The sequence below is a fragment of the Aotus nancymaae genome, unplaced genomic scaffold, assembly GCF_030222135.1.
Source record: "Aotus nancymaae isolate 86718 unplaced genomic scaffold, 86718_ANA_hifiasm-v0.15.2.pri h1tg000062l, whole genome shotgun sequence".
Taxonomy (NCBI): domain Eukaryota; kingdom Metazoa; phylum Chordata; class Mammalia; order Primates; family Aotidae; genus Aotus; species Aotus nancymaae.
This window is the reverse complement of record NW_026988476.1, coordinates 1,769,377-1,793,023: the sequence shown is the minus strand read 5'-3', so window position 1 is coordinate 1,793,023 and position 23,647 is coordinate 1,769,377. Positions and strand designations below refer to the sequence as shown.

At 39.5% G+C, this 23,647-nt stretch overlaps 1 pseudogene; it reads left to right on the top strand.

Annotated features, from left to right (window-relative positions):
- Nucleotides 1-18,766: 18,766 nt before the first annotated feature.
- On the top strand, nt 18,767-19,344 carry LOC105729403 (large ribosomal subunit protein uL6-like; annotated as a pseudogene).
- The last annotated feature ends 4,303 nt before the right edge of the window (nt 19,345-23,647 follow it).

Here is a 23,647-nt window from a genome sequence, read left to right as displayed (position 1 = left end):
TAATGTTTTACTTATTAAGGCATCTAAAGTGTATTTTTCTAATATTTATAGAGTAAGCTATCTCCAAAATTTGGGGTTAAGATAATGTTCAAGAATCTGCCTATCATACTAGACTTAATTTTATAAATGCAATAACAATATTAATTTGTATTCTCTGATTTTTCAAGTTATGCTTCAAGATTTGTGTACTAAGTGACAACACCTAAGTTATGTAGAACCGCATAGTATCGCTCACCTGTTATCTTTGTATTTAGTTAATTCTATCCATCAATCAATAGATGTCAATCAGTAGGTAGTCCTGTCTATTCCAAACCAACTGAACTATCTAGTTAGTTTAACTAATACAATATGGAAATATTTAGGTCATCCCACACTTAGTTCCTGAATATACCAGCATGCTTTGTACAAACCATTCCAAATCACAAGCATACAACCTATGCAGAAATCCCCAAAATGTAAGATATTAATTACATGGAGTTACAAAAAGAAGAAAATTAATCTTCATGACTAACTTGTCATAGAGAAAGTTAAGAGTAGTTTGATGTCCTAGAAGTCCTGCTAATTGACATGGTATCAGGGTTCCCCTAAGCAATTGGGGACTTGGTCTCTCTTACTTGGAATGACAAAAAACTTTGAGTAGACAAAAACTTTAATTGCTGGCCCTATTATCAAGCTTCTGAAGCTTGAACAGTTATGTTTTGTTTTTTTCTTTTTTGGAACAGGAGAGGTGACTTGATGACCAGGCTGTGCCTCTAAGTGGAGCTGCAATGAGAAGGGGATGGTGCTTTTTCTGCCCCACACTCTCCCAGGTCCTGACAAACCCACTGAAGTTTTATGATGCAAGATTTAAGAAAGAAAATTATTGAATGGAACATAAGATTCTTTAAAACAAGATTTGGATTTTAGAAATTTAGCAGCTACAGAGAGTGCCTTTTGTCTACCTCCTCAGGCCTGCTACAATAGTAAACAAGGAACATGCCCTGGAAAGCATGGATTTTTGTGGTGTTTGTAAGCCATATGTTGTCATTCCTTACAGCTATCTATGTATGCTTTAAATTGCCTTTTTCATGAGACCTAGTTCGGGGGCTCTTTGAGGTATTTTTGCCATCTTTCTATAAATTGTAAACTCCTCGAAAGAATCCTATCAATTATAATATTTCTTTTCTATAACATTACACACAATTGATAACCAATAAAAGATACTTAATAAAAGTTGAGTTTTCACAATTATAATATGTAAAGCACTGCATAAATATAAGATATTGAGAGTTTCTTTTAAAGAAGTCATTTTAAATGTAAGAAAACTGGGTTTAATTAAAATTATTCCCAAGTGTATTTTTAACTTCCCAGAAAACTGGTTAATTTTTAGAAAACCTACTCATTATAGTTGCATTGATCTCATCAACTTTCTCGCTATTTTGAATTCTCAGGACGCAAGAGGTTTATAAACAAAGAGATAGTGGCTTTGCTCTGTGGAACTGGTATATAGAGACAGCGTTTCAAAACAATGTGCCTATCAGCACCTAATTATACAAAGCTGCTTCACTATATCAGTATCAAACTGGTTCAAGAACAAAACACAAGAGTGATTAGAGACACATTTTAATGCCAGCCTAAGTTCTTTCCTCAAGAAGTGGCTCTTTGTTTCGATGAGAAGGATGGGCTGCTCAGATGCTAACATGTGTGAGAGGGGTTAGAGTATAAAGTAGAATGCTGTGTACAACAAAAATCTGATTCCATATCCATGAGAATTTAGGGGCAACAGTCATTTACCAGTATAGTGTACATACCTGACACTGTGGTAGGCTCTGGGGAAACAAGAGCAAATCTGACACAATCCCTGTCCTAAAGAAACTTGAAGCCTAATGCAGTGGTTCTGAATTTGGCTCCACATCGTAATTATCTAGGATGCTTTTTTAAAATGCCAGTTTCTAGGCCTTATCCAAACCAGTTAAAACTAAAATCTCCAGGGTCAGGACCCAGGAATCAGTATTTTTGTTTGTTTCTTGAGACAGTCTCACTGTTGCCCAGGCTGGGGTGCAGTAATGCAATCTTGGCTCACTACAACCTCTGCCTCCCAGGTTCAAGCGATTCTCATGCTTCAGCCTCCCTAGTAGCTAGGATTACAGGCATGCATCACCACATCCAGCTAATTTTTGTATTTTTAGTAGAGATGGGGTTTTATCATGTTGGCTAGGCTGGTCTTCAACTCCTGACCTCAAGCAATCCACCCATGTTGGCCTCCCAAAATGCTGGGACTACAGGCATGAGCCACTGTACCCAGTCAGTAATTTTTTTATTCTCAGATTAAGTCTAAAGTACAATCAGGTTAGAAAACTTCAGTTTAGTAGGAAAGAAAAAGGAGTAAAATGGTAGTTGCAGCTTTCACCAGTCAAAAAATTTTCCTGGATAAGGGACTGAGTCCTGTAGAACAGTGTTAGGCATATAAAGGAAGAGGAAGACAGTTCCTTCAAAGAGAGGAAGCAGAATGATAAATGATACCAAATGCTGCTGCCGCTGTTGAACCCAAAATACCAGTAATTTGGTTTTGCTAAAACTGCTACTGCCACTGATACCATTTGTGCATTAGGTCTTGAACCACCCTGTTCCTGAAAGCTCTGCCAACAGGACAGAAGTCTCATGCAGAGCTTGCTTATTCACATTGCTCACTTCCAAATTTAGTCTTGCACAAGGAAAGAGGGGAAGCAAATAGTTCCTTCAAAGAGAGGAAGTAAAAGCCCTGGAGGGAAAGAGAGGACATTGCTATAAAACTGCACTACCCAAACTTCAATATGCAAATGAATCACCTAATAATCTTTTTAAAGTGCTGATTTGATTCAGTAAATCCGGAGTAAATCTGACTTCAATAAGTCAGATTCTGCATTTCTAACAGGATCCCGGGGGATCCCATTGCTGCTGGTCCAGCATAAGCTAAAAAGCTAATTGCAACATAGGTGTGAGAAGCAGGCTGGAAAAATGAGCTGGAAAAGTCAACCAGGAATAGATCCTGATAGCCTATAAGAAGGAATGTGGACTTGATCCTAGACTTTATCTTGAGGACATTTGGGAGCCAATGAAAGACTTTAAACCTGAGAGTGATAGGTTGAGATTTGCATTTTAGAAAGAAAGATTGCTCTGGCTTCTACAGCAGAGAGGTCAAAACTAGAGGTGGGTGGCGAAATAGGACAGTGCCGAAGTAATCTAAGTAACAGATGATGTGGCCTACTAAGAAAATGTAAGTAAGAATCAAGAAAAGTCGAGTTCTGTAAATTCTGTTGGTTGAGGGGGAAGTTGAGGACAATTCTTGTGTCAATTAGTGTTTGTGGTTGCAAACGGTAACTTTAATTCTGGCTGATTTAAGCAAAAACTGATTTATTAAAAGACATTAAGTAAATCACAGAATTATTAGGATGGCTGGAGAAACATTCAAGGCTCAGTTCTCAGAAACAATGCCCATAACATGTCACAAAACTATCCAAATCAGGAATTTGTCACTGGTGCTCCCTATTTTAGTAAATGACACCAAATGCTGCTGCTGCTGTTGAGCCCAAAATACCAGCAATTCGGTTTTACTAAAACTGCTGATGCCAGTGATACCATTTCTGCATTAGGTCTTGAACCACCCTGTGCCTAAAAGCTCTGCCAACAGGACAGAAGTCTCATGCAGAGCTTGCTTATTCACATTGCTCACTTCCAAATTTAGTCTTGCACAAGGATATCTAGTCAGCATGCCTGCATCCTAACTGCAAACGAGGCTGAGGAATTTAAGTTTGATTTCTACGTGGGTGAGAAGGGGTTACTCAAAATGTAGAAATTTCTGCAAATATAAAAGTCATTCAAATGGTAGATAGAATATGACAAATGTGCCCATTTCTGTATTGGGAGACAGCTGGTGAGTTCCATTTACAGAAATAAGAAAGAAGGAAGAAAGGAAGGAAGAAAATAAGGAAGGAAGGAAGGAAGGAAGGAAGGAAGGAGTGAGGGAAGTTGCCTCACCCAGGAAGCACAAGAGGACGCGGAAGTCACTCTCCTAGCTAAGGGAAGCCATTAGGGACTGTACCGTGCACTCTGGCCCAGTTACTGCACTTTTCCCATGGTCTTTGCAACCAGCAGACCAGGAGATTCCCTGCAGTAGCTACATCACCAGAGCCCAGGGTTTCCAGCACAAAACTGAGCCACAGGAGTTTTCTTTTTCATACTCCAAAAGTGCCTGGAATGCCAGCAAGACAGAACCATTCAGTCCCCTGGAAAGGGGACTGAAGCCAGGGAGCCAAGCAGTAGGTCCCACCTCTACTGAGCCCAGCAAGCTATGATCCACTGGCTTGAAATTCTCGCTGCTACCACAGCAGTCTGAGCTCAACGTGGGATGCTCGAGCTTGGTCGGGGGAGAGGTATGCACCATTGTTGAGATTTGAGTAGGTAGCTGTACACTACTCCGTGTAAACAAAGCCACTGGGAAGTTTGAACTGGGTGGAGCCCACTGGAGCTCAGCAAGGCTGCTATGGCCAGACTGCCTCTCTAGATTCCCTCCTCTCTGCACAGGGTATAGCTGAAAAAAAGGCAGCATCCCCAGTCAAGAACTTTTAGATAAAACCCCCACCTCCCTGGGGCAGAGCACATGGGGGAAGGGGTGATTGTGGACGCAGCTTCAGCAGACTTAAATGTCTCTGCCTGGCAGCTCTGAAGAGAGCAGCAAATCTCCCAGCACAGTAATTGAGCTCTGATAAGTGACGGACTGCCTCCTCAAGTGGGTCCCTGAACCCTGTGTATCCTAACTGGGAGATACCACCCAGCAGGGCCTGACAGAAACCTCATAGAGGAAAGCTCTAGCTGGCATCTGGCACATGCCCCTTTGGGACAAAGCTTCCAGAGGAAAGAACAGGCAGCAATCTTTGCTGTTCTGCAGCCTCAGCCAGTGATACCCAGGCAAACAGGGTCTGGAGTGAACCTCCAGCAAACTCCAGCACACCTGCAGCAGAGGGGCCTGATTGTTAGAAGGAAAGCTAACAAAAAAAAAAAAAGGAACAGTATCAACATCAGCAAACAGGACAATAACTCGGACACCCCATCCGAAAGTCATCAACATCAAAGACTAAAGGTAGATAAATCTACAAAGATGGTGAGAAGCCAGCGAAAAAAGGCAGAAAATTCCAAAAACCAGAACACCTCTTCTCCTCTGAAGGATCACAACTCCTCACCAGCAACGGAACAAAACTGGATGGAGAATGAGTTTGATGAATTGACAAAAGTAGGCTTCAGAGGGGGGTAATAACAAACTCTTCCACACTAAAGGAGTATGTTCTAACACAATACAAGGAAGCTAACAACTAGAAAAAAGGTTAGAGGAATTGGTAACTAGAATAACCAGCTTAGAGAAGAACATAAATGACCTGAGAGAGCTGAAAAACATAGCACGAGAAATTCGTGAAGCATACACAAGTATCAATAGCTGAATTGGTCAAATGGAAGAAAGGATATCAGAGATTGAAGATCAACTTAATGAAATAAAGCAAGAAGACAAGATTACAGAAAAAAAAGAGTGAAAAGAAACAAAGTCTCCAAGAAATATGAGACTATATGAAAACACCAAATCTACATTTGATGGTTGTATCTGAAAGTGACAGGGAGAATGAAACCAAGTTGAAAAATATTCTTCAGGATATTATCCAGGAGGACTTCTCCAACCTAGCAAGGCAGGCCAACACTCAAATTCAGGAAATACAGAGAATACTACAAAGATATTCCTTGAGAAGAGCAACCCCAAGAAACATAATCATCAAATTCACCAAGGTTGAAATGAAGGAAAAAATATTAAAGGCAGCCAGAGAGAAAGGCTGGGTTACCCACAAATAGAAGCCTATAAGGCTAACAGCAAAGCTCTCTGCAGAAACCCTGTAAGGCAGAAGAGAGAGGGGCCAATATTCAACATTCTTAAAAAAAGAATTTTCAACCCAGAATGTCATATACAGCCAAACTAAGCTTCATAAATGAAGAAGAAATAAAATCCTTTACAGACTAACAAATGCTGAGCGATTTTGTCATCATCAGGCCTGCCTTACGAAAGCTCCTGAAGGAAGCACTAAACAGGGAAAGGAACAACCGGTACCAGCCACTGCAAAAACATACAAAATTGTAAAGACCATCAACACTATGAAGAAACTACATAAACTAATGAGCAAAACAACCAGCTAGCATCATAATGGCAGGATCAAATTCTCACATAACAATATTAACATTAAATATAAATGGGCTAAATGCCCCAATTAAAAGACACAGGCAGCCAAATTGGATACAGAGTCAAGATCCATCAGTGTGCTGTATTCAGGAGACCCATCTCACGTGCAAAGACACACATAGGCTCAAAATAAAAGGATGGAGGAATATTTACCAAGCAAAGAAAAAGCAAAAAAACCAGGGGTTGCAATCCTACTTTCTGATAAAACAGACTTTAAACCAACAAAGATCAAAAGAGACCAAGAATGGCATTACATACTAGTAAAGGGATCAATGAAACAGGAAAAGCTAACTGTCATAAATACATATGTACCCAATACAGGAGCACCCAGATTCATAAAGCAAGTTCTTAGAGACTTACAAAGAGACTTAGACTGCCACACAATAATAGTGGGAGACTTTAACACCCCACTGTCAATATTAACAGATCAACAAGACAGAAAATTAACAAGGATATCCAGGACTTGAACTCAGCTCTGGACCAAGCAGACCTAACAGACATCTACAGAACTCTCCACCCCAAATCAACAGAATATACATTCTTCTCAGCACCACATCACACTTATTGACCATATAATTGGAAGTAAAACACTCCTCAGCAAATGCAAAAGAATGGAAGTCATAACAAACAGTCTCTCAGACCACAGTGCAATCAAATTAGAACCCAGGATTAAGAAACTCACTCAAAACTGCACAATAAACATATGAAAAAAAGCTCATCATCACTGGTCATTAGAGAAATGCAAATCAAAACCACAATGAGATACCATCTCACATCAGTTAGAATGGCAATGATTAAAAACGAGAGGATGTGGAGAAATAGGAACGCTTTTACACCATTGGTGGGAGTGTAAATTAGTTCAATCATTGTGGAAGACAGTGTGGCAATTCCTCAAGGATCTAGAAATAGAAATACCATTTGATCCAGCAATCACATTACTGGGTATATACCCAAAGGATTATAAATCATTCTACTATAAAGACACATACACATGTATGTTTATTGCAGCACTGTTCACAGTAGCAAAGACTTGGAACCAACCCAAATGCCCATCAATGATAGATTGGATAAAGAAAATGTGGCACATATATGCCATGGAATACTATATAGCCATAAAAAATGATGAGTTTATGTCCTTTGCAGGAACATGGATGAAGCTGGAAATTATCATTCTCAGTAAACTGACACAAGAGCAGAAAACCAAACACCGAGTGTTCTTACTCATAAGTCGGAGTTGAACAATGAGAATACATGTACACAGGGAGGGGAACATCACACACACCAGGGCTTGTCAAGGGGTGGGGGGTTAGGGGTGGGATAGCATTAGGAGAAGTACCTAATGTAGATGATGGGTTGATAGGTGCAGCAAACCACCATGGCATGTGTATACCTATGTAACAAACCTACACATTCTGCACATGAACTCCAAAACTTAAAGTATAATTTAAAAAAAGAAAGAAAGAAAAAGAGAGAGAAAGAGAGAGAGGGAGGAAGGAAGGAAGGAGGGAGGGAGGCAGGGAAGGAAAGAAGGAAGGAAGGAGGGAGGGAAGGAAGGAAAAGAAGTTCAGTCTTGGACATTGATATGGCTTGGCTCTGTGCCCCCACCCAAATTTCATGTCATATTGTAATCCCCATGTGTCTAGGGAAGGACCTGTAATCCCCACGTGTTGAGGGAGGAAAAAAATTCAATTATGGGGTGATTTCCCCCATGCTCTTCTCACAATAATGAGTTCTCACAAAATCTGATGGTTTTATAAGGCAGTTTTTCCTGCTTTTGCATGCTTTTCTCTCTCCTGCTGCCTTGTGAAGAAAGTGCCTGTTTCACCTTCCGACATGATTGTAAGTTTCCTGAGGCCTCCATAGCCATATGGAACAGTTAGCTAATTTAACCTCTTTCCTTCATAAATTACCCAGTCGCAGGTATTTTTTTTTTTGTAGCAGTGTGAAAAGAGACTAATACAGACATACTACATTTCAGGTGCCTGCCAACTAAAGAATGACAAGGCTCTTAAATTTAGAAAGGCGAACTTTATTTCTCATAAAAAATTGCAGCCCACAGGATGGTCATTGTGACAGGCTTTGAAGCACAGCCTCCAGCCAGAAGCCAGAAACAGGCACTTTAAAAGGTTGGAAGAGTAAGACAGGGATTTATGCCAAAAAGGGTAGCCAAATATACATTATTCAATAAGCTATAGGAGGAGTCCTGACTATTTATGAGAGGGGAAATATGTTCATGTGTAATTGAGCTTCATGCTTCTTCATGGAACCCATATTTCAAAAATGATGGCATTAGCTTTATCTGAAAATTGAGTTTTAGGCCTCCTGATGTCAAAAAGTCAAGCAGAGGACACAAAAGCCCACACTGTGCATTCTCCATAGACTGGCCAAACCACTCCATGGTCAGTGGTCTCTTATCAGGAAGAAATGCTGGTTGGTCGTTTCGTTGAAACTGCAAGAGAGGCCATGTTCCAGACACTGGTTGAAATCAAGGGTGGAGTTTTTTGAAAGGACGAGTTTCTGTTTAGTCCTAAGTGAAGAAAGCCTAATGGCAGTTAGTGCAGGAGGGCATATAACAAGGTATGTCTGATCTCCCATCCCATCATGGCCGAGAAAGTTTTCAAGGTTTCCCTGGGGTCCCCTTTGCCAAGAGAGGGTCTGTTCAGTCAGCTTGGAGGCTTAGAATTCTAGTTTTATTTCTCATGCCTGAGGGACATTCAAATGGACTATCTGATAGGTATTTGGATATCAGCATCTAAAGTTCAAGACATACATTTGAGCTCACAAGCATACCAAGCCTTTATTTCATTCAGACACCACTCGATCATCACGTCTCCAAGAGGCCCATTGAAAACTGCTCCTTTTCACTGCTCTGTTTCTCTTTATAACCCTTTCAGTAACTAACATTACATTAGATATTTACTTGTGCATTATCTGACTTTTCCACTCCTTATAATATGCTTTATGAGCACAGTGACTTTATAGTTTTGTTCACTGCTGTATCTTTACAACCCTATTTGGCACATTTGTAGGTACCCAATAGCTGTATTGAATTGGCTAAGCATGGTGGCTCACGCCTGTAATCCCAGAACTTTGGGAGGCTGAGGTGGGTAGATCACTGAGGTCAGGAGGTGGAGACTAGCCTGGCCAACATGGTGAAACCCCATCTCTACTAAAAATACAACAACAACAAAAAAATTAGCCAGGTGTGGTGGCAGGTGTCTGTAACACCCCAGCTACTACGGAAACTGAGGCAGGAGAATCATTTGAACCTAGGAGGTGGAGGTTGCAGTGAGCTGAGATTGCACCACTGCACTCTACCCTGGGCAACAGAGTGAGACTCAGTCTCAAAAAAAAAAACAAAAAAAAACACATATTGAATAGATGAATGAATGAGCAGTAACTAAAGCCATGGGGATAGAGCCATAGCCTCCTGAAATCACCAACTTCAAAGATTAAAGGGAGATAAATCCATGAAGATGGGAAAAAAACAGCACAAAAAGGATGAAACTATCAAAGAACAGAACACCTCTTCTCCTCCCAGGGATCACAACTCCTCACCATCAAGGGAACAAAAAAAAGACAGAGAATGAATCTGACAAATTGACAGAAGCAGGCTTCAGAAGGTGGGTAATAACAAACTTCTCTGAGTTAAAAGACCATGTTCTAACCCAATGCAAAGAAACTAAGAACCTTGAAAAAAGGTTAGATGAAATGCTAGCTAGAATAACCAATAAACAACTTGACGGAGCTGAAAAACACAGCACGAGAACTTCGCGAGGCATACACAAGTTTCAACAGCTGAATCGGTCAAGCAGAAGAAAGGATATCACAGATAGAAGATAAAATAAATGAAATAAAATGAGAAGGCAAGGTTAGAGAAAAAAAGTAAAAAAAAAAATGAACAAAGCCTCCAAGAACTATGGGATTATGTGGAAAAAACCTAATCTACACTTGATCTGCGTACCTGAATGTGACGGGGAGAATGAATCCAAGTTGGAAAACACTCTTCAAGATATGATCCAAGAGACCTTTCCCAACCTAACAAGACAGGTCAACATTCAAATCCAGGAAATACAGAGAACACTGCAAAGATATTCCTTAACAAGAGCAACCCAAGGCACATAGTTGTCAGATTCACCGGGGTTGAAATGAAGGAAAAAATCCTAAGGGCAGTCAGAGAGAAAGGTCAAGTCATCCACAAAGGAAAGACCATCAGGCTCACAGCAGATCTCTTGGCAGAAACCCTGCAAGCTAGAAGGGAGTGGGGGCCAATATTGAACATCCTTAAAGAAAAGAACTTTCAACCCAGAATTTCATATCCAGCCAAACTAAGCTTCATAAGTAAAGGAGAAATAAAATATTTTACAGACAAGCAATTGCTGAGAGATTTCATCACTACAAGACTTGCCTTACAGGAACTACTGAAGGAAGTACTAAACAGGGAAAGGAACAACCAGTACCAGCCACTGCAAAAACATACCAAATGGTAAAGAATAACGATGCAATGAAGGAGCCATGTCAATTAACGGGCAAAAAAAAACCAGCCAGTAACAAAATGGCAGGATCAAATTCAAACATAACAATATTAACATTGAATGTAAATGGCCTAAATGCCCCAATCAAAAGACACAGACTGGCAAACTGGATAAAAAGGCAAGACCCATCAGTGTGCTATATTCAGGAGACCCATCTCACATGCAGACTCACATAGAATCAAAATAAAGGGATGAAAGAAGATTTACCAAGCAAATGAAGAGCAAAAAAAGCAGGGATAGCAATCCTTGTCTCTGATAAAATGGACTTTAAACCAACAAAGATCAAAAGACACAAAGAAGGGCATTATATGTTGGTAAAAGGATCAATGCAACAAGAAGAGCTAACTATCCTAAATATTTATGCACTCAATGTAGGAGCACCCAGATACAGAAAGCAAGTTCTTAAAGACCTGCAAAGAGACTTACACTCCCACACAATAATAGTGGGAGACTTTAACACTCCACTGACAACATTGGACAGATCAACGAGACAAAAAGTCAACAAGGATATCCAGGACTTGAACACAGATTTGGACCAAGCGGACCTAATAGACCTAACACATTCTTCTCAGCACCACATTGCACTTACTCCAAAATTGGAAGTAAATCACTCCTCAGCAAATGCAGAAGAACAGAAATCATAACAAACACTTTCTCAGACCACAGCACAATCAAATTAGAACTCAGGATTAAGAAAAGCACTCAAAACTGCACAATCACGGGGAAACTGAACAATTTGCTACTGAATGGTGAATGGATAAACAATGAAATGAAGGCAGAAATAAAAATGCTCTTTGAAACCAACAAGAATGAAGACACAATGTACCAGATCCTGTGGGACACATTTAAAGCAGTGTCTAGAGGGAAATTTATAGCAATAAATGCCTACATGAGAAACAAGAAAAGCTCTATAATAGACACCCTATGGTTAAAATTGAAAGAGTTTAAAGAAGTAAGATAAAAAAAAAATAACTCAAAAGCAAGCAGAAGACAAGAAATAACTAAGATCAGAGCAGAAATGAAGGAGACAGAAACACAAAAAAATCCTTCAAAAAATCAATAAATCCAGGAGCTGGTTTTTTGAAAAGATCAACAAAATAGACAGACTGCTAGCTAGACTAATAAAAAAGAAAAGAGAGAAGAATCAAATAGATGCAATAAAAAACAATAAAGGGGAGATCACCACTGATTCCTCAGAAATACAAACTATCAACAGAGATTACTACAAACAACTCTATGCACATAAACCAGTAAATCTGGAAGAAATGGATAAATTCCTGGACACTTGCACACTCCCAAGACTAAGCCAAGAAGAATTTGAAATGCTGAATAGACTAATAACAAGGTCTGAAGTTGAGGCAGCAATTAATAGCCTACCAACTAAAGAAGTCCAGGTCCAGATAGGTTCACAGCTGAATTCTACCAGACATATAAAGAGGAGCTGGTACCATTCCTGTTGAAATTATTCCAAACAATACAAAAACAGGGAATCCTTCCTAACTCTTTCTATGAGACCAACATCATCCTGATACCAAAATCTGGCAGAGACACAACTAAAAAAGAAAACTACAGGCCAATATCCATGATGAACACTGATGCAAAAATCTTCAATAAAATACTAGTAAACCGAATCCAACAGCACATCAAAAAGCTTATCTACCACGATCAAGTAGGCTTCATACCAGGGATGCAAAGCTGGTTCAACATATGCAAATCTGTAAATGTAATTCACCACATAAACAGAACCAAAGACAAAAACCACGTGGTTATCTAAATAGATGCAGAGAAGGCCTTTGACAAAATTCAACAGCCCTTTATGCTAAAAACTCTCAATAAACTAGGTATTGATGGGATGTATCTCAAAACAATAAAAGCTATTTACAACAAACCCACAGCCAATATCGTACTGAATGGCCAAAAATTAGAAGCATTCTGCTTAAAATCTGGCACTAGACAAGGATGCCCTCTTTCACCACTCCTATTCAATATAGTATTGGAAGTTCTAGCCAGAGCAATCAGGCAAGAAAAAGAAAAAAGGAATTCAATTAGGAAAAGAAAAAGTCAAATTGTCCCTATTTGCAGATGACATGATCCTATATTTAAAAGACCGCATCATCTCAGCCCAAAACCTCCTTAACCTGATAAGCAACTTTGGCAAAGTCTCAGGATACAAAATCAATGTGCAGAAATCACAAGCGTTCCTATACACCAATAACAGACTTAAAGAGAGCCAAATCATGAGCGAACTCCCATTTACAATTGCTACAAAGAGAATGAAACACCTAGGAATACAACTAACAAATGAGGTAAAAGATCTCTTCAAGGAGAACTACAAACCACTTATCAAGAAAATGAGAGGACACAAACAGATGGAAAAACACTCCATGTTCATGGTTAAGAAGAATCAATATTGTGAAAATGGCCATGCTTTCCAAAGTAATTTACAGATTCAACACTATCCCCATCAAGCTACCAATGACCTTCTTCACAGAACTAGAAAAAACCACTTTAAACTTCATATGGAACCAAAAGAGAGCCCGCATAGCCAAGACAATCCTAAGCAAAAAGAACAAACCTGGAGGCATCACGCTACCTGACTTCAAACTACACTACAAGGCTACAGTAATCAAAACAGCATGGTACTGGTACCAAAACACAATATAGAACAATGGAACAGAACAGAGGCCTTGTAAGCAACACCACACATCTATAGCTATCTGATCTTTGACAAACTGGACAAAAACAAGCAATGGGGAAAGGATTCCCTGTTTCATAAATGGTGTTGGGAAAACTGGCTAGCCATATGCAGGAAGCTGAAACTGGACCCTTTCCTTACACCTTATACAAAAATTAACTCCAGATGGATTAAAGATTTAAATATAAGAACTAACACCATAAAAACCCTAGAAGAAAACCTAGGCAAAACCATTCAGGACATAGGCACAGGCAAGGACTTCATGACTAAAACACCAAAAGCAATGGCAACGAAAGCCAAAATAGACAAATGGGACCTAATTAAACTTAAGAGCTTCTGCACAGCAAAAGAAACAATCATTAGAGTCAACCAGAAACCAACAGAATGGGAAAAAATTTTTACAATCTACCCATCAGACAAAGGGTTATTATCCAGAATCTACAAAGAACTAAAGCAGATTTACAGGAAAAAAACAAACAAACCCGTTCAAAAGTGGGCAAAGGATATCAACAGACACTTTTCAAAAGATGACAAATATGTGGCCAACAAACATATGAAAAAATGCTCATCATTGGTCATTAGAGAAATGCAAATCAAAACCACATTGAGATACCATCTCATGCCAGTTAGAATGGTGATCATTAAAAAATCTGGAGACAATAGATGCTGGAGAGGATGTGGAGAAAAAGGAACACTTTTACACTGTTGGTGGGAGTGTAAATTAGTTCAACCATTATGGAAGGCAGTGTGGCAATTCCTCAAGGATCTAGAAATAGAAATTCCATTTGACCCAGCAATCCCATTACTGGGTATATATCCAAAGGATTATAAATCATTCTGTCATAAAGACACATGCACATGCATGTTCATTGCGGTGCTGTTTATGATAGCAAAGACCTGGAGCCAACCCAAATGCCCATCAATGATAGACTGGACAAAAAAAATGTGGCACATATACACCATGGAATACTATGCAGCCATAAAAAACGATGAGTTCGTGTCCTTTGTAGAGACATGGATGAACCTAGAAACCATCATTCTCAGCAAACGGACACAAGAACAGAAAACCAAACACCGCATGTTTTCACTCATAGGCAGGTGATGAACAATGAGAACACTTGTGCACAGGAAACGGAACAACACTCACAGGGCTAGTTGAGGGGGGTGGAGGGGAGGGAAGGGGGGGCTAGTGGGAGAGGGTGGGGAGAGGGGGAGGGAAAACACCGAGAGAAATGCCTGATGTAGGCAACGGGGGTTGTGGGGGGGATGGAGACAGCAAACCACCATGGCATGTATGTACTTATGCAACAATCCTGCAGGATGCAGGATGTGCACATGTACCCCAGAGCCCAAAATACAATTAAAAAAAAAAAACTTCTCAGGTTATCCTGTTTATAGAGTGTTATTTGCTGGTGATGGGATCCTGACTGACACACTCAATGACTATAATAATATTTATTATTTTCTTTTTAAATGAATGCATTGTGTTTGTTTTTTGTTTGGAGACAGGGTCTCACTCTGTCATCCAGGCTGAAATATCTAGGCTGGTCTCTAACCTCTGGGCTCAAATGATCCGCCCACCTCAGCCTCCCAAAGTGGAATGCATTTGTGTATAGCCTGTATCCATGGATTTCAAAGAACTCTATAAAAAATTATTCCCATAACATTTACTGGTAGAAAGATATGAAAAAATAAATTTTAAGAGATTAAAATCAAAACTCTCATACAAATATAAAATCAATATTTAACAATTTTTTCATTAATATTTAACTCAAGGAGAGAACCAGAATTATAGAATGACCAGTTCAAAAGAGAACTCAAAGGCTGGGCATAGTGGCTCACATCTGTAATCTTAATACTTTGGGAGGCCAAGGTGGAAGGATTGCTTGAGGCCAGGAGTTCAAGATGAGCCTAGGTAACAAAACAAACCTTATCTCTATAAAATATTTTTAAAATATTAGCCAAATGTGGGGGTACACATCTGTAGTCCCAGCTACTAGGGAGGCTGAGGTGAGAGGATCACTTTATCCCAGGAGTAGAGGTTGCCGTGAGCTAAAATCATGCCACTGCACTCCAGCTCAGATCTTTTGTAATTAAGAATTCCTAGTAATCTATATAGATACTCCCTACATAAGGAGATGGATTTTAACTTCTTGCCCCTTGAGTATGAGCTATGTTTACTGATCTGCTTCTAACAAGTAAAGTATGAGAAAGAGGAGGTATATAGAGGAGAAACCTCACCAACACTACCTTAGCCAGGTGATCAAGGTCAACATCATCAGCAGTAAGACAGTCGGCAGCATGTACTCTGGATATAATGTGTTTAAAATGGCACTTCACTTCTGTGATCTTCCCTCAAAGATCTATAATCTCTGTGTAATTATAGAGGTTTTATATATATGTATATATGTAGTATATATGTATATTGAAAAAAATCCAATTCCAATAGAGGGGCATCTTACAATATACCTAACCAGTGCTCCTCAACATTAAAAACAAGGAAACTCTGAGAAATTATCACAGCCTAAAGAAACACAATGACTAAATGTAATAATGTAATGTTGTTACAGTAGCTAGTCAGACATGAACAGGGCAGAAGAGAGCTCCCCCTCCCAACCAAACCAGGAATGTCAGATGACCATCAGGTGATGGATCAGACAGTCATTACACTGTAACAATAATAAATTAATAATAATAGTAATAATTGGCTGTAGCCGGTGCCAGGAAAAGGCAGTCTCCCAATAGATAGAAAAAACCTGAAACTGGTGATCAGCAGCTTCTTGATAAAATCTCAGGGCAGGGTGCAGTGGCTCACTCCTGTATTCCCAGCACTTTGGGAGGCCAAAGTCAGCTGATCAGCTGAGATCAGGAGTTCGAGACCAGTCTGGCCAACATGGTGAAACTCTGTCTCTACTAAAAATACAAAAATTAGCCAAGTGTGGTGGCATATGCCTATAGTCCCAACTACTCAGGAGGCTTAGGTGAAATAATTGCTTAAACCCAGGAGGCAGAGGTTGCAGTGAGCTGAGATGGCACCATTGTACTCCAGCATGGGTGATAAGAGTGAAACTCCAGCTCAAAAAAAAAAACAACAAAAAAGATCTCAGGAGCTGGGCAACTGGGATCAGGCTTGCACACTAAAGAAGCACAGTGGCAGAGTTTAACTGGTACATGATATTCTAGGAACATTCGACTGGTAAGGAAAGAACACCTCAGGTGAGCATGCATACAACTCCAGTAAACACACTGTGCATGTGGCCCCTTCCAAGAGCTGGCAGGCCACTGCACATGGGGACAGCCCATCCCAAGGGAAGAATCGGGGACAAAGGACCCAAGACTCAGGAAGTATGCCAACATATAAAACCCTATGTCAAAGGTCAAATGGTGCACTTGACTCTCTCAATTTTCCTGCTTGGCCCTCTTCCAAGTGTACTTTACTTCCTTTCATTCTTGCCTTAAAACTTTTTAATAAACTTTCACTCCTGCTCTAAAACTTGCCTCAGTCTCTCACTCAGCTTTATGCCCCTCAGCCAAATTCTTTCTTCTGAGAAGGTAAGAACTGAAGTTGCTGCAGACCTGTATGGATTTGCCACCACTAACAACATTGCATTCTGGATGGGATCCAGAAAAAGGACTTAAGGAAAAAACCATTGAAATCTGAATAAAGCATGGAATTAATTAAAGTATCAAGTGGTTGTGACAAATGTACCATAGTAATTTGAGGTGTCAACACTAGGGAAAACTAGGCAAGGAGTATATGAGAACTCTCTATCATCTTCGCAACTTTTCTGTAAATCTAAATCTAAACCTACAAAAGTAAAAAGCTTTACCAAAAAAAAAAAAAAGAGAGAGAGAGAGAGGGCAGGACACAGGACCTCAGGCCTGTAATCCCAGCACTTTGGGAGGCCAAGGCAGGTGGATCATTTGGGGCCAGGAGTTTAAGACTATGCTGGCCAACATGGCAAAACCCTATCTCTACTAAAAATAAAAGAAATTAGCCAGGTTTGCTGGTGCACACCTGTAATCCCAGCTACTCAGGAAGCTGAGGCACAAGAATCACTTAAACCCAGAGGTAGAAGTTGCAGTGAGCCAAGATAGTGCCACTGCATTCCAGTGAGACTCTGTCTCAAAAAAAAAAAAAAAAAAAAGAGAGAGAGAGAGAGAGAAAGAACTACACATTTATAGTCAGGTAAAGAATGCTGAAATCAAATTCAAATGGATGCAAAACTGGCAAAACCAGCCAATATCCACAGGGTAACAATCAGTTGCATTCCACTAAAGACAATTTTACATTTTTATAGATAAGAATAATTTGAAGACAGAAGTTTACTTCTATCTCTGCAGAGTTGTAAAACAGCCTGGTCAAAGATAAATACTACATAGCCCTATAGGACCAGGTAATTCCCAGAAGTCTCCAGCATTCCGTTACAATAATATCCAGAAATCTCTTTTGCCCAATTCAAAATCTGTCACAATTTCTTTTTAAAAAGGATACAGGGCCCAAATTACAAAAAGCCCTTAAAACAGACTGGCCTGACTTGGCAAAAAGGCTAACAGACATACACAAATATTCAAAAGGTCATGGAAACCATTGCTAAGTTATTACAACAGTGTAAACTGAAAAATAACCCAAAGATCAAGATAATTTATCAGCCTCCCCTGGGATACCCTACAGACTGCCAAAAATATATATCATTGCCTTAGAGTTAAAAGTATTTGTTTATGTTACCTAGGCAACACACTAGCAAATGGTACAGTAATAAAATAAGAATTTAAAAAGGCAAATTGAATAAAAGAACAATCAATATTAAGTTTCAATCTAAAATCCATCTCCTTCCTGGTTATACAAACTATTCATCTTAAAGATAGAGTCAGCTATTAGGTGGAAACTATAGTTTTTCCAGGCCTTATATTTTCATGTGGAAGGACTTCTACAAGACTGATACTCCTGGACTCAGTCTCTGCCTATGGTAAGAAACAGCTCCATGACAAAATACATGGTTGTGGGCCAGCCGCGGTGGCTCATGCCTGTAATCCCAGTACTTTGGGAGGCTGAGGCAGCCAAATCACTTAAGTTCAGGAGTTCAAGACGAGCCTAGGCAACATGGTAAAATCTTGACTCTACAAGAAATCTAAAAAAACTACACTTTTACAAATGTAGTTTCATTAGCATTATCTGTTCACCTCAGTGGATAACTGCATATTCTTAAACTAAAATAATTGTTCTTGAATACACAGTTCCCTTATGGGCTAGAAGAATGTGATGACAAGACATTCTTTCTCCCGGCATGTACTGTCAGAATGAAGACCATTCTCAGCAATCAAACTGTTAACATTCCAGAAAATGTTGACATTACTTTGAAGAAACAGTTACTGTGAAGGTCCCCAGAGGAACCCTGCAGAGGGACTTCAATCACACGAATGTAGAACTCAGTCTCCTTGGAAATAAAAAGAAGAGGCTCCAGGTTGACAAATGGTGGGGAAACAGAAAGGAACTGGCTGCCATTCACACTATTTGAGATCCTGTACAGAACATGATCAAGGGCAGAACTCTCGGCTTCCATTACAAGATGAAGTCTGTGTAAGCTCATCTCCTCATCAACATCATACTCTGGGAGAATGGGTCTTTTGTTGAAATCCACAATTTCTTGGGTAAAAAATGCATCCGCAGGGTTCAGATGAAGATAAATGTTGTTTGTTCAGTATCTCAAGCCCAGAAAGATGAATTAATCATTGAATGAAATAACATTGAGCTTGTTTCAAATTCAGTTGCTTTGATTCAGCAAGCCATACCAGTTAAAATCAAAGACATCAGAAAAATTTTGGATGGCATCTGTGTCTCTGAAAAAGGAACAGTTCAGCAGGCTGATAAGATCTAAGAGTTGTCCAGTTTCAGAAACAAGATGCCAGATGAATCCTAAGACTTATTTGTGATTTTTTAAAGACAGTCTTGCCCTGTCACACAGGCTGGAATGCAGTAGAACAATCACAGCTCACTGTAGCCTCAACCTCCTGGGCTCAAGCAACCCTCCCACCTCAGCCTCCCAAGGAGCTAAGACTACAGCATGCACCAACATGCCTGGCTAATTTTTTTGTATTTTTTTGTAGAGACGGGGTTTTTCTATGTTGCCCAGGCTGGTCTCAAACTCCTGGACTCAAGCAATTCTCCTTCCTCAGCCTCCCAGGGTGCTGGAATTGCATGGGTGAGCCACCGCACCTGGCCTTATTTGTGATATTTTTATTATGTAATAAAACACCTATTGATTTGGGCCTTTTTCTTAAAACAAAACAAAATAAAATAATTATTCTTTACAACTATCACCCAAAATGTAATTGTTTTATAAAATAAGCCCTTGTAATTAGAAAACTGGGTATACAGATGAGGGGTATATTTTGCCACTAAATTATCCTATAGAAGGTAAGTATTGATATTTCTTTCTGTCCAGAGAAGCTGGAAGTAGTTGTTGCCCTGGATCTTCTCCGTGTGTCCTTTCAGATCCACTCTCCATCTTTCTGTATACTATTCTGTGTTCCAGGAAGCTGTTCTGTCTGTACTGAATCAACCCTTACTCTAACTTCCAGCTGGGTGTAGCCAATGAGAGAAATGGCAGACAATCAAAGGTAGGAGGAGAGGGAAATCAGGCTGCAGTTTAGCAGAGGCTGCATTTCTGTGTGGAAGGTCACAGGTCCTGTCAAGTTTGACCCACAGTTCTTGCTGGTTCTTGAAGAAAATTATTCCTTCCTCTTACCCCTTCAGAATGATAACTGCTTCTTGTTGTTGCTAGCCCTTGGTCCCTCACTATCCCCTGATGGTTTTCCTTAACCTTTCACATACCTGGTTAATTATCCCTTCATTCAACCTTCATCCAACTCTCTTCACTTTTTCTTTCTCTCTTTCTTGCTGTCTTTTGTTTCTTTCTTTTTCTTTCTTTCTCTTTCTCTCTCTCCTTCCTTCCTTTTCTCTCTCTCTCTCTTTTCTTTTCTTTTCTTTCTTAGAAAAGTCTCACTCTGTCACCCAGGCTGAAGTGCAATGGTGCAATCTCAGCTCATTACAACCCCCACTTCCTGGGTTCAAGCTATTCTCCCACCTCAGCTTCCTCAGTAGCTGGCATTATAGGCACACGCCACCACGCCCAACTACTTTTTGTATTTTTAGTAGAGATGGTTTTTCACTATGTTGGCCAAGCTGATCTCAAACTCCAGAGCTCAAGTGATCCACCCACCTTGGCCTCCCAAAGTGCTGGGATTACAGGTGTAAGCCGCCACACCTGGCCTTCTTTCTTTTTTCAGTAGAGATGGGGGTCTCACCATCTTGCCCAGGCTGGTGTCAAACTCTTGGGCTGAAGTGATTCTCCAGCCCCAGCTTCCCAAAGTGCTTGGATTACAAGCATGAGCCATCACCAAGTTCAGCCTCTCTTTATCTTTTGGAAGTGTGCCATCTGTTTTCTCTCAAGACAGCAGCTTTGACATTTTTTTCAAGCGAAAATTATATCCGCCATTGTATAGAACTTTAGGAACCTATTTTTTTTTTTATTTATATGTTATAGTGGATAAAACTGCTTCTTCAGAAATCCTTAAATCCACCTTCATATATAACCAGTTATTCATCCAAATACACGTCCTAATTTGCCCTTTCCCCAGTGTAACCTCCCTGTTTGTTCTTTTGATCTCTAACTCACAGTGTCTTGGTAAATAATATAAAATACCCTATTCCACAAGCCCTTGCCATGGACTAAACCTTGAACAATCCCAACATTCAACACTTCTCAAAAGCCCAGTTGAGAAAATTGATTAGGATTAAGTGAAGTATACAAAGTTCATACATTAATCTCTAGTAGATTAGGACTGTCACATTAGTATATTTAGACCATATTACATCTAAAGACTTGCTTTTATTTTGGGGTTATAGCAAAGACTCTGATTTTATCAAGGAACAATTAAAGAAATTGCCCTACAAAATTTGATACTACATTTGCTGTAGGGACATCGTTTAGCATATTTCTCACTCTCTCCTGTGTTTAGTACTTGGGGTTGTAGTTCAGTGTCTTCCACAAAAAACTTTTCTCACCCTCTTTGTTCCTAGTTCTCATTCACCAAGCAACATCCTGATTTCTTTGTTACTCTCTACACATAAAAATAATATGCTGGTCATATCGATTTTGAGTATTTCTCATAGTTAATAAAGAGACTCGTGAATATTATCTAGCTCCTATGCTTAACCACAGGGGGAAACATGCTGACCATGCCATGTGTGAGAATTTCTACTCCATGTCATGGCAATATTTCTTTTTATAAATGACTAAATTAGTATTCTGGTTCCAACCCAATCTAATGTGCATTTTAGTTAATGTTAACCAATTTCTCAGATCCTGGTCATCTCCCTAAGCAACGAAAAAAATATGTATCTGGGCTTTGAACTAGAAGGCTACATCCAGCCTTCCCTAAGATAAAGTAATACCTCTTCCAGTTGCACTTGTATTTATTAACATATCCCTATATAAAGTCTCAGGTAAGAGGCTCAGTTTAGAGCTAAATTTAAGGAAAATCTCTGCTTATCCCTAGAACTATGAAACAGATTATACTTCCCTGCCCTATCCTCTCCTATTTACAATCAGGAAGCTTAGCATCAACTCTAAGGCATCTTTTAGAATTGGTTCTCAAACTTTTCATGTTTGTGAAATACTTTGAATGTCAGAGTTTAGGGCAGCCAACTTAAATGAATTAAAGAAGTTAAAATAACTCTAAATTAATTATTATACCACCTCAGATGACCTAGAACCCATCCACAATTATGCCCTATCCATATGGTACCCTTTCAGCATTGTAGGTGTTTCAGAATTATCTCTGCTCAATAATTTCCCATACAATCAAAAGGCAAAGCTCTCTTATATTCCAGTGAACCACCATCTCCTTCTAAAGCCAAGTTAATGCTATGCTTTGCCTTTAGTTCCAACTTGAAGCAAACTGTACAACCTGCAGCACCTCAATATTACACATAATGAACACAATTGTTTCATAAGAAAAATTAAAGTTGTATATTTGTAAAAACTTTGATGTATACTATATCATTTCAGCACTCCAGCTGAGAACCACTGCCTTATCTGTTTTCAATTTCCCCCATTGTGGCTTACTGACATAATTCTATTTTCTTTATTCCTAATGCTTTAATTCACATTTTTACTATTTTATTGCATGCATGTCCTTCTTAAATTATGCATAGAATGAAACTAAGTGTTCAAAACATAAAATACAGAAAGGAAATGCTGTCTTTGGTGGCTACTCTCTATCACCTTCTGCAAACAGAAGTAAAGAATAAGTGAGCTACAGCCTATTACAGTACCTACAGCAATGTCCACAATGTCCATGAGATCCTCACTCAATAGGAAGGTTTAAAGTAATCAGTGATTTTTGAGAAGCTAACCATTACCATCCAACTCCATCTATTCTACTCATAGGAAGGGTTTCCCAATTTGTTAAAGACACCCTCACTGTAGAAAGATCTCTGTGAACCATATACCCTATTTTCAATAGCCCTCCCTATTTCCTGCATCCACATATGAATGGACACCAAAGTCTTCTCTTATTCTGGGACATAGCTAAGGGTCTGTATGTCAAAGTTTCTTCCAGGCCTGTAAAATCAGAATCTGAGACATGGAGAGAAAAGAGACTCAATTGTTATAATGACATAAAGGTACAGACATGAAGCAATTCAACTTGTCTGTGCTTTGCACACAAATGTCAACAAATGTTGGAACCCCTGAAATGCAACAATCAGAGATCATGTGAGATTTTGCTTTCTGTTTTTACTAAAAGTGTAAGCCTGGCTGCAAGAAAACCAGCAAACAAGCAGCTTCAATTTTGTGTACAAAGAACTGTTGATTATGCATGGATTATTTTCTTCAGTCACACTACTCTGTATGAATAGCAACACTGTCAGTGATGTCATCTTTTTAAACAACAGACCAGAATGTATAGGCACATTGTGCCAACTGAGCCCAAATCAATGACCTGAGTAATGCAATTAGGGTAACCCTATTATTCCTCGTCTAAACCATCCAACCCCATAGAAAAATAAATGCTAATCTGATGCATGTTCCTTGAATACATTACATGGGAAAGAAAATCAAGCCCTTGTTTAGTTTTACTTACATTCTAATATGTACTTCCAAAAAATGCATCACA